This window comes from Lissotriton helveticus, chromosome 3_2, assembly GCF_964261635.1.
Source record: "Lissotriton helveticus chromosome 3_2, aLisHel1.1, whole genome shotgun sequence".
Classification (NCBI taxonomy): Eukaryota; Metazoa; Chordata; class Amphibia; order Caudata; family Salamandridae; genus Lissotriton; species Lissotriton helveticus.
Window position 1 is genome coordinate 297,730,905 of NC_136062.1, and position 12,925 is coordinate 297,743,829.

A 12,925-nucleotide genomic window follows, 5' to 3' on the forward strand; every position below is an offset into this window, starting at 1 on the left:
CAAACGTTCCCAGCATCTGTTTTGTCAAAATCTTTGCCTATGAACAGAGACATAGTTGGTCATAAAAGCATGCTGTGCTGGGATTCATCGCATAAACTGGGTTATATAGTATCGTCACATTTTGAGGACAAGCCCATTTGTTTTTGTTTGTTTTGAAAGGCTTTTCTGCTAGGTTTAAAAAAAGAATCTTTGCGCTTTTGAAAAATGAAAATTTGTAGTTATCGATTCATCTAAGATCGGTAAATAAAAATAAAAAAGCCAGTGTCCTTTTGTATTCATTATCAATAATGGGGTAACCCAAAAGTCAACCGGACCTGGGTGCAATACGGGAATGAAAAAAATGGTCCATGACCAATGCTTAATCAAGAATTCAATTCAATTTGAAAAGAATTGAATGCATATTCAAAATAAATGTGGATATAATTTTTGAATATAATTGGGCTAAAATCATTCTTTTAGTCTGTGTGTTCTCTTGAAATGTACATGCTTGCATGAAGAAACTTGTGAGCATATGTTACGAGTGTTGTTAATTTATACACAACACACATTGCTAAATTGAATTGAATTCTTGATTAAGCATTGGTCACGGACCATTTTTTTCATTCCTGTGTCTTTTGTAGGCACACATATATGTGTTGAACGTATGTGCGTGCCTACAATATGGCGCGGCGGCATGCCTAAAAATATTGGCAGACCCAATAGCTCTCCCAGCGAGGCCTGTTGGCCTCCAATGTTTAACTTCTTAGTGGAACACAATCAGTCTATAAATATAGTTTTACTAACTCCTGGAATGTTACGACCGTCTAGCTACAAGGAGTATTCCTCAGTAAAGTTCTTCAATTTCAATTGCTCTTCATGCAAATGCATTTCAACGTGCATAGTTTTCGAAGAGTTCAACAGGGAATAAGATCTTTCTGCAGTGCAGTTGCCAATGCTAGGTTTTTTTTCTCCACAGGAAAAATATGTTTCCCCATGGAAAATTCCCTTTCTCTGTACTATAGCCAATTTGGAGGTTGTTTGCTTACCATTCCCACCGTAGGCAAGGATTAATCCCCGCCATTGACAGGAGTAAATCTTCTAACCTTTCTGGGTTGGGCATAGGTTGAAAAAACGTTAAACAGGGTCTTGAGAAGGGTAAAAAAAACTAGCTAAACAAGAATGCTCCTCCTTTAGTACAAATTCGTCCCTAAGGAACATTCATGTGCAGCTAGGTTAATCTGACTCTTCTCAAGGCCCAGGTGTTCTGCTACTGTTAGATATCTGAAAAGGAAGTGAACACCTGCAGTTCTCTAAATATCCCGTCTCTTTTTGTGTTCATTTGAAAAAAATATTTTTCAATCCCCACATAAAACTAAGTTTGTGAGTATTCCTAAAGTTTCAAGGCACTTCTCCTCTGCAACATTAACTGAACATGGGAGCCAATTTACTACCATGCGATAATACTGTGTGTGGGTAAATCTTAAAACAACTGTAAAATGGCATTTTGAGAATAGAAAAGTGGCTTTAAATACGTAAAATGAGCATATAAACTTTGACAATCAGCTTTGAGGTATTTAGAAGCAAGAAAGGTCTCTTACAAAATGCCAGAGTTGCAAGCTTTCCGGCAGCTCCCGGCGAGAATTGTTTAATCACAACACAGGAATCAAAAAAAACTTCGAGTGCTATTAAAAGTAAGTAAAAGGCAAATGATGATCCTTACCTGGATCTACTGTCTTGCATATTCCCTTATAGATTGTTGCCCGCTTCCTTATGCACCTGTGAAAGGGAAAAAAGGACCAGGGTGAGCAGCACTGGAAACCCCGCTTTTTCACAACTTAGGTGATCCGACATAGGTCAATCACGAGGGCATTGCACCTATGGGTGGGTTAAAGGTGCAAAGGCCTAGTTATCTCAAAACGGATAGCTCATTATAGCTGGCACATTTGGTTGTAAAAACACGTGGTCACAAATTGGACTGTAGTCACTAAATTGCACATTTTTACACAGTGGAGTTATGTATTGCTGGATAAATACACTACTGACAAGTGACGTTATCACTATTGGCTAAGCCTGTGGTCTGCTCTTACACGTGCAGTGAGTACATTTAGTAGGACTAGCTCTGCGAGCTGTTGATACCCGAGCTTAAGTTCAGCAATAGCCCTTCAGAGAGCTAAATAAAACAGAGCTGTAAATAATCTACCACCCAGAGTCGCATGCTCAGCAGAGTCGCTACTACAGGCAAAGAGGCTCAAAGATCCCTGGGGCATCTCTGCAGCAACAGTACCGACGACAATTATCTCACAACCCAATGCAATTCTTTCCAATAGTTATTGATGTCCTTGAGATCTCAAGCACATTTTGGTTTCACCTCCACCTGAAAAACTCTGTCCTCTGATACAAAGATGGCAACCTTCTTCAGGGCTCTGAAGATTGATCTTGGGACCAGGGTATGTCTGCACTTTCAACTTACTCTGGCTGAAGGACGGTAATGTGTCAGCATTTTTTAACCAAATGGTGTGAAGGATTTTATCTAGTCAATACAACAAAAAGAAGTTCCATGTTTTTTCGGGTGGGTTCATCACTTTAAGTTTACTATTGGGTGATTAATCTCAGAGTATTTAAAACAGGATTCCAGTTCATCACATTATTTTTGCATTTATCTTGAGGTTCTTTTGTTTGGAAATCTGAGGTAAATCTCAGATTTTATTTTTTATTATAATATATTTACAGGGAAACCACTCTGTTCTTCAAGCTAAAAATATAAATGTTTCCCTTTTCGTCCTATTAGCAGTAATACTTACATTTACTTTTCCTGATTAATATATTCATTTTTTTATTTACGTGGGTGATTATTTAATCCCCTTTTACACTTTAACTTTACGTTGCTTTAAACCAATAACTCTTCCCTCAGGTACGTAGTACCTTAAACTACACTGTGACTCTTATTACTTACCTGTACCTTTCCGATTTCTTGTAGCAATGTTATTGCGTTCTTAATTTAATTTGACCAATATATTTGTATCACCAGGGAATTAACCTGATAAAAAGGCACATCCCTCAGATAGGCTTCTCAAGTAAATATTCAAGCATTCAAGATACATTCTCAAAAGCTACAGTGGCCAACAAGTGGAGATGTTTTCAGGGCTTCAGTGGACAGGAACAGGGAGCCCCTTTGTCCAATAGATAGGGATGATCATATATGCTGAGGATTTTAGTCCGACTACGAGGTGATTTAACATGTGTGGTCTTTTCCTTAAATTACTTTTTTCTCCACAATAATATCTTTATTTTGTGTCAATATCCACCCCGAGTGTTGTGGGATAAAAGGGATGTACATCCAAACTGTGCCCTCACCCATAGGCATTGCCCAGCTTCAGGCTGTAATGAAACTGAGATTCTAAATAGGGGCACATGACACTTTGGCTGTCCGCCCTGCACAGAAGTCTGTCTGTTCATGTGAAGTTCTGACAACTCCCCAAGAGGGGAACCCTCCACTGCCCCTCCCTGCTAGTGTATGGGGCCATGTAGCATGTTTGTATTAACATAAGGGGTGCATGGCGGTTACCCGCACCATGACTGGTATCTTTTGCAAGAACATAGGACATTAAAGGTGCCTTCCCAACATAAGGCGAGGCTATATTAGTTTGCCTGGTACTAGGCTGCACCTTGAGGGTCTCATGGTGTTGTCTTGTCTTTTGGGCTGAAACCCCTAAATCCCAGTTCGCTAGTTGCATATGGAACTCAATGGGTCCAGAGGTGTCCCAGATCCTGTGTGTGCCCCCAAAACCTAAAAATGTCAACAGTGACCATCTAATCATGTGATGGGGTCCCCCTAAGGGTTGGCTTCTAAGGGCCTCTAGTTGGTGCTAGCCAATTCTCAGAACCCGTGTCCTATTTGTGATTTTCAACATAAACACAAGTTAGAGCAGTTACTGGTTTTCCATTAAAGAGTTTATTATCTATCCCCCCTCATCCCTTGTTACAAACCACAAAGGCCTTTGTGGTTTTCTGTTAACAGGAAGCCACTGATTTGTGGACCATGTCTTTGGTTCTGTAAAAACCATCACTTTCCGTGGGTGGGAATTACAGGTTTAGTTTGAATGATAGCTTTTGGTTGTTTAAAATATATTTTTCAGAAGTTTCTGGGCCTAGGATCTCAAACTCTCTAATCTGCACATAGGGCTTTTGAGAATCTAGAACAAAGGCAGATTTATTCTCTGTAGCACATTTTTTCTATTGAATGGGAAAAGTAAACAAGGCCATCACGCTATAACTGCGACCCAAACATTTCTAGAGACAGGAAAGATCTTCCAATGCTTTCTACAGTGGGTAACACTGTCCAACAGCCCCAATATCATTTTGAGTATAGCGCCTTGCACATAAATGCTATGAAACCTGGCCCCAGAAGCTGCTTTAAACTTCTGACTGCTCCTATGTTTTACTATGGCGGAACACAAACATTTACTGTGTATGATTACTGGGTTAATCTGTGTTCCAACCCTACAGCTACCACCATGTATAAGCCATGGAAAGTCATGTAAGTAACTTGATCATTCAACAGTGTGCCCTAGGATGCCATTATTAAATGTCAGTAGTATGCTCAAATAATTCAGGTGATCAAGAACACCAATCCCACACAGATCCCACAACCATCTTGTTTGCCTTACCAAGAGGCTACCCAATCTATCCATCAGCACATCTGTAGTGGTTGCCCCTTTACTACTGTATCCCACCGTCCACAGATACTGCCAAATACTCACGGAGTGATCCAGGATGCAGAGTAAAAGCCTCCAATCTCTGGCTGCAGATACAAATTTACAACATGGATGTTTGTCCAACAAGTGGGTAGAGGAGTTGGCCTAACGACTATGGCGGTCGACCTTGAATCTGGGGAACTGGGTTCGAGTCTCTGCAATGACGCAGAACATCCTGTGATTCTGGGCAAATCAGTTAATTTCCCCGTGCCTAACAAAAATGAATGTGTCCTTATGTAATGCAACTGTTGCTATGTAAAGCGGGTAAAAGTTTGCGCTATATAAAAAATAATTAAGACTTTTAAACCATAGTTGTAAAAAAGCAGAAGCAGTGGAGCTAATGCAAGTCTATGCCATGACCCTTTCCCATTTCCTTTATCAATACTGATACTTGGAATAGGGGCTCACAATATACACAGTCTGAATTTATTAAAATACCATGACTCTCGACTCCTGAGAGAGAGAACGGGAAGCGTTTTCAAACCTTGCACAAGAAAATATTTTTTTTTACTCAAACAAATGGGAACTTTTTTACTCCATGTCAGTAGTAAAAGTACTATTAAGGGTTATGGTAAAGTTCACTTGTGACAGAATTCGAACAGGGGCAGCCAATAATCTCTTCAACTGTGAGGGTACAAGATCCAAAGTTGAATATACGGTAACACCGACGAACACAGCCCCATTTAAGGCTACCATTCCAGACACCTCATTGAAACATTCTCTAAATTGGTAGGTATTTAAGGCTCTGTATAAAGCCCCAAAAATACTGCAGCAAAATGTATTATATTTGTTCAAAATTACACGTTATGTCATTTCGTGAAAAAAAAACTGTTTTTACGCAAGTGTAGATTATGCTTTAAAAAGTACACTGAGATAGCAGGAGACTTGTTTGAGTAGAAAATGTCCGAAAGGTATTATTTACCTGAACCAGTCTCCTGCCTGTATCTCGGCTAAACGAAACTGACCAAGATGCTGTAAATCACATTTCGCTACTAAAAACGTTATTTCAGGAAATTCACATTGAATTTTACAAAATTTCACAAGAAAAAATTATGCGATTTCCCGAGACTTATCAGTAACCAGACCTTTACCTCATGTTAACAGCCAAAACTTAGCTTTTCTGGGATCTCATTGTAAGACAGTTGCAGAAAATAAGATTTGGGACGATTTCCCTGCCGAGTTCTGAACAGACAGATCAATTGTAGGGGGTTTAGAAATATGCGCTGCGCATGATTCAAGTCATCCACTTTGTCTAACGCCCATAAAAATAGGATACACTTCCTTACTGTTCAGAAAGCATACATTTATGGCTTATCTAGCAACCACCATTATACAGTTTTTAAGGGTGCATATAATGGCATGTCCTATGAAGCGAGGTGCCCTTTTAACCAAAGAAAGAAAGGTAGACTTACATAGGACTATAAAACTGTAGGGGCATGTTAGAAGATGTAAGCATATAAAAACTTTATAAGCATGTGGTCAAACTGCCTGGTGACTGCAGCCCCTAGGTACTTACTGGTTGAAACAATAAGAGCAGAGATACTGAAATGTCAGCTAGGCAGTGCCTCTTGAGTATACTCCAACCCCCCCTCTAGGAAGACATGCAAGTTAATCTGTTACTGATGGCTGCTGAAACAACACTCACACATTCTGCCTGCTGGCATAAAATAATGCAGAGATTCATAATCTTATCATTGCTACAAAGGGCTCTACAGAGGGGGAAGACATTTCTGAAACAACTCTAAATCCTAATACAGATTTAGCAGAGCAGCAAGTGTAAGAATTACATGTGGAGTACATAAAATACATAACAGTATAGAAAGTAAATTTTTGGACAGTAGCATAGATGGGTGAACTAGATATTGTAGTAGCTTAGGTAGGATGTTGTGAAGGTGAGGAGAGTAGCTGCATAGTTTTTCCCGGGGTAGAGCTGCTCAGATTTATTTAGCGGTTGCAGGGTGTTAGCCAACAAAAAGTCGGATGGTTTAAGGGTGTGGGTTTTCAAAATGTGTTGAGGCGAAGAAGTTTGTTTCTTCTTGTAGTGAGGGAATGATTGATTGTTACGTAAATCTTGAAGCAGCGAGTTCTAGATTTTAGAAACATTCCCATGGAAGGAGCTCATGCGAGATTTCTCTTTCTTAAATTTTGCTGTGCTTAAATTGTTTTAACAGTAGCAAAAACATATAATTGACATATCAGTGTTATTGCCTATAAAATGCCTGCACGTTCTTTCGCTGAACTCAGTTATGCTGTGGTAGTACATGGCGGCAACAGAATCCTTATGTCAGGATGTGATATTAAGATATGATGTATCAGTAAATATAAAATGAGCAAGTTATGTTACAGAGTTCTTGTAGACTGCAACATGCACAGTTTGCAGTGGCCCTGTGGACCTCCTTGACATTAGCAGCCTAGCGGTAGGTTGGCCCAAAGAGAAGATGCTCCAGTGGGCCGAAACATGAACCACAACCCCTTACATCAACCTAAGCTTGTGGCTCCAATTACATGCTGTCTGGTCCAGAGAGCGAAGGTCTCTATAGGTCTGGTGAACATTTCTTACCTGTATTTTGTCTCAATAGTAGTATTGTGCTCTCCATGTGCTTTCTATCCCCGATTTGCTAATTTCTCATTATGGGTTACCACCATGGGGCTGGTTTATGACTTATCGGTAATCTATGCGTGAAAACTGAGATGAAAGATGTCTGTTACAATACAATAGTGTTAGGCCAAGAGCTCTAGCCTTCAGACGTGGTGTGCATTTCGGCACTTCCAGGCCCCTTCATAGTACTATGAGCAATACTTTATATGTTGCAATATCATTCATTGGGTTTTGGAGTCGAGAGTGCTCCTTTGGCCAAGTTGGACACCATTATGCAGGGCTGCTGTTAGGCTCCTCAGCTAATTATATATGTATAGGTATTAAAATGAGAATACAGATATGAACATTTCTTGATATTTGGCAAAAAATAGATCACAAATGCACATTTCAACACGGTTTCTTCAGAAATTAACCATTAGGGCTAATCAGGCACTAGGGCTACTCATTTATGAATTCTTTAACAACTTAAGAAATAGAACAGCACGAATTTGCTAATTGTGGTTACATTGCCTGGCTTATTCTCCCTCTCTCTGGAAGCAATACATGCCTGAAAGTTATTCTACCGCAATCTTCTGAGAGCTTATTATTGGAAAGGAAGTATCGATTTCTTCTTGACATAATAAATGCTGAAAACGGTACACAATGGCAAAAATGAGAAACTCACCCTGACAGGGAAATTTAAAAATGGGTAGACGGGTCATAAGAATTATTCTGAGGCTACACAGCAGGTGCTGGTGTTTTAAACCCTAAGAGAATACACACTTAGATTAGCCAACCTTAAGCATGAGGTCTGTAATTTTGAGATAGTACACACTGTCACGAGCCACATGGAAACACCCTCTTAAATCACTCCTATCAGGGCCCAACAAGGAGGTGCAAACTAATTATGACAGTGGAGCCAGGCTAACCTGAAATGTGACACATGTTGATCATATCCAGCATTGAAATACCCCCACAGGTTCAAGGCCACAGCTCAGACATTTCATAGACATGTTCTCAGTTCTTGATTTAGCAGTACTACTCAATCAAGGACATCTGGCCCAGCAAGGCTAATGTTCTCATAGCAAGGGAGGAGGATCGCCATCACTGAACCAAAGCTATGCAACTAGTCCTATTAGAATCCAATTCTTTGACCAACTTGCCTTCAGGAAAAAAAACTACAAACCTAGCAGTTCCATCTACACCTCCTCAAAACCTCTGCTCTATAAGTACATCGATTCCAGTCCTATCTACCCTCCATCTAGACCCAGCTCCATCAGCTTCAGGCCAAAGAAAAACCCTGATACTACACAGTTTAATTTCTCAACATGCATGCTGCAGAACTGCAGGCTTTTGAGGTACCAATACTGCACAACACATTTAATGAACGAGTTTCTGGAACCACATCTTTCTTCTCTGTTTGCAAAAAATATCTATATGGCAGACTCACAACTGATTTTACACTGCATTTGGCCACCTTCCACCACCAATATCACACAGCGTCTCTCTTCACTGTGCTCCAAAGTATGACAGCTCCAACACTGTTGGTAAGTCCACCTACCTTCTAGAAGCACCTTCTATAAAAGGATGCCTCATTTTATTTTATCATCTCCAAATTCCAACTTTGCAAATACATCTGGTTGCAACTAACAGACCACACAATATATGTAACAGCAATTGGAGCCAATTATGTGACCTGTGCATAGCTAGTGAGAACTAAGTGTTGCTTACTGAAGGACAACTGCTTGTACTCCTCGATCAGACCTGACTTTAAACCAGGGGATACCTATGTCTCATTATCCCAAGCAATCAGCTAGTAATATTTGCTATGTTAGATGGCCGGTGCTCAATATCTAAGATTAGAATGTTTTAAAATAAACAGATACAAAAATGTATGCCGCCTAAAATAAATGTAGCGCAATAAAACCTACTATTTGCAATGCATGTACTAATAGATGTACATTCACACTTGTTCTAGGACAATGCAAAGGTCAAGTACATGGTATTACAATATTGGATCTTAAAACCCCTAAGTGCTGAGGCTTCCATACCACCCAAAAATCCACTGTAAACTCACTCCCCAGTGCTGAACCCTTTTCTGATGTTTGTGGCAGTTTGTTTGCAAATTTTCATATTTTCTTTCCCACTGAAGACATCCAAGTCTAATGTATGTCCTTTATTCCACCTATGTTATAGATATTAATGGAAACAGGGGTTTTTGAATTCCTCTAGAAGAAACTGAGAAAATAGCTAACATAAAGCAAAAGTGTGGGTTTGTATTGGAAGTCTAGGGGGGAAAAGTACTGTGCAAGAAGGTTTGTTTGTTTCTATAAATGACATCAACAAATGTTTAGCTGTGCTAAGATCACACTCTTCCAAGATCAAAGGAGCGGACATTTCTAACAAAACATTTTTTACCACCGTTTTTTTATTTCTTTAAGTGGTAATAAATTTTTCCTATATGCTGTTGTTCCCACCTGCTTCCAGTTTGCATAGAAATGGGAGTTAAGTCCAGGGGTGAACCTAGAGGCCTATATAAATTTCGGTACAACAGATAAAATTCTGAATTCAGAAATGGGTCATTTGTGCAGAACACTCCTGGTTTGTTTTCCCAAAGAAACTATTCATGTAAATAGGTAGGAACAAATGTAACTAGGTAACAACGTTTTCACCTATATGGGTGAAAAGTGAAGATGGGTGAGGAAACCTATGCGTTTTTCAAATCTGTCCACCAAAATGAGTTTAGGATTTGTGCGTATTTATAAAACTTGGAATCTAGGGTTACCGATACTCCCCATGTAATTTAGAGGACATTTTGGAAAATGTGTTCTTTCTTACATTCAATATACGACTATTACTGTTCACATCGTTCTCCCAATCAAACTTTGATTCCACTTATGTGGTAGGGGCTATCATCAGCAACAGGAAAAGCCCCAAAATGCAACAAGAAATCAACAAGATTGCATCTTCCAAACTGACCCATTCTGGTGATATGGGTAGCTGTGGCGCAGGCCTGGCCACCACCCAAGAAAACTTACCACATCCAGACACTTCTGAAAACTAAACAACAAGTGGAATCCATGGTGGTAACTTTTCTTACCCAGAATGCCCTGCAAATGTCAAATTCTGGTTAAAATCAAATTTTCTTCACGTTTCTGTGAGCGAAAGGTCCGGAGTCTGCAGAGATTCACAGAAATCCTATAAATAAGCGTCCCCACACTTCTTGCACTAGTGGCCAACTAGTGTAAGCGGAACCAGTGAAAAGGTTAATTAGGTTCACCCACATACGAGTGCAGTGCAGAATGGAGGGGTGCAAGTCTTTGGCAATTGTATGGAAGTACCCGACTTAACATAAACATGGGGAATGTAGCCCTTTTTGACCCCTACTTTGATATTTGCATGGCATTCTGAGTAAGAAAATGTGCTGGAATCCACCCAAGCCACACTACCATGAATTCTTACGGTTCTCTACGGTTCGGAAATGCCCAGGGCTGTTAGAGTTCCATGGTTGCCCCCTGACCCACAGACCGAATAGTGCAGTAATTCACAATGCAAGTGCAAGTACATTTAGATTTCTTTGGGAGTTGTTTCGACATGGAGGTGGCCACCAGGCCATCTTTCTACCACCCGGGCAAGGCAGAATGAGTTAACTTCCTCTCAGCCAGTCCATATGTCAAATTTGTTCTCGCTTGCCATAGGTCTGGGGATGCTCAAGGGCCCTGCTGGGTCCGAAAGAGTGTTGCAGCTTTAGGTGTGGGGTGTATTCTGAAGCCATGATGGCCAGCACCCATCTGTTTTATGTGCACCGCCACCCCATCAACTCAATGCCAGGGTAGCATCTTGAAACCCGTTGGTGCAACTTTTGGATGCTTTTTTCCTTGTGGGACAGAAGGGGACATGCAACTAAGGGTAAGGGAATGGGGTGGATGGGGCAAGCAACAACTGGAATGGGGCAGAGCCATACCGGACAATCAAACAATGTATTAGAAGGGTGGAGGGAGGATCAAGCAACAGTGCACGAAGAGGGTGGGAGAAAGAGGGTGCAAGTAAAAAGAAAAAAAGTACAGTTAAAAATGTCAAGCAGTGGACGGACACAGGGCAAGGGAAGCAGTATTTGGGTCATGAGCCAGGGTAGGAACAAACACACAAAGAGGAAGTGAAGTCGGCACTCGTTGGCTCTAAGCCCCCTGTGAGTAAACAAAATGTCTTGCAAGCGACAACACATTCGCTGTATCAGGTAAGACCTAAAGTATAGGGTGTGGGGAAGGCAGAAGGGAGGGGGTAAACTGTCAAGGAGAAGAAGATGCCCTCCAAACATACTGAAGTGCATAAAACCACAGACAGTGCCCCCAAAACATTTATGGGTGCCAGGGTGCAGGCAGGACAGTGTTAAAGGGAGTGGCAGGTATGTGTCCTGCCTGAGGGGAAGCAAACTTTACCGCCCAGCCTTTACATGATGATGATCAGTGGTATTCATAAAGCACACAGATGCTCCGAAGAGTGGACCCCATGTTTGTAATTATCCTCCCATAATCTCCTTTTGAGTAACTTTTTATACAGGTGTGCACCCCAGCACACTGATAGAATACCATAATAGATTCAGGTAATGGTGTAATTTTACAATTTGGCTTTTTTGCAATTTCTCATTTGTTCCAGACCACTGATTCCCCCTCCTTTCTTGAATTATCTTATTTCAGGTGTCTCTCATTGTTAGGTCCAGATGAGACCTCCAATAGTTTGTGAGGTTGAAACGCCTCGAACACACTTGTAAAGCGAACCAATGTACTCAGCTTTCATCATTGTTACAGAAGGCTGTGAGTAATTATTCTATATTGACTAGATTCTTATTTTTGTATATAGGAAACCTCAGTGTACGTCACAACTTGTCACTTGTGTATGCGGTTCTAATTTTACTTAGGACACCTTACACCGCGTTCTAATGCAATATTAATTTTTGATATAAACAATATTGCATTTTACTCTTTAAGCTTTTTTTACTCTACTTCTAAGTTTGTGCATCTTTACACATAATTATTGCCATTGTGCTTAACGAATACCATTATTATCAGTACCATTGTTATTGTTCCAATTTTTTTCACAGATACCATTGTCTTTTTCTATATAAAATATACCCTGGTTCCTTGTGAGTAGGGTGATCCTTGCCTTTCCTAAACCCGAAGAGTGTACCACCATTAGTCAGTCAGCAATTTAGTTAACACTGGGTGAAAAATCATGTTTTTAAAATATTTTTTAAAGTATGCTCAGACCTCTCCTGTCGAAGATTCAGGGGAAGTGTATTCCACTCACAAGGCCCACGGAAGGAGGACGAATGCCTACTGGTTTTAGCCCAAATCTAGGGACCTTCGCTAAGGTCTGTTTGAGTATCAGAGGTTCCTAGCAGGGCAGTAAAACTGTATTCTGCTACACAAGTAACTAGGGCCAATCTGATGTAGAGCTCGAAAAGTCAGCACCAGGGTCTTGAATAGGAATCGTTTCCTAACAGGAAACCAGTGAAGGGATGAAGATGCTTGGGTATTTGAGGAAGACTGAATAAAAGTGCCGCAGATTCTGGACCACCTGAAGTCTGTGGAAGACATAATCTGGCAGTCCACGG

The 12,925-nt window shown here is 40.5% G+C and overlaps 1 protein-coding gene across 2 annotated transcripts in view; it reads right to left on the bottom strand.

Moving 5' to 3' along the window:
- Positions 1-12,925, bottom strand: part of TLN2 (talin 2) — a 1,508,116-nt gene that overhangs the window by 1,329,854 nt on the left and 165,337 nt on the right. For both annotated transcript variants that reach the window (XM_078684194.1, XM_078684193.1), the window contains exon 2: positions 1,700-1,755. The gene's annotated coding sequence lies outside the window, so the exon portion shown is untranslated. The remainder of the gene's footprint in view (positions 1-1,699; positions 1,756-12,925) is intronic.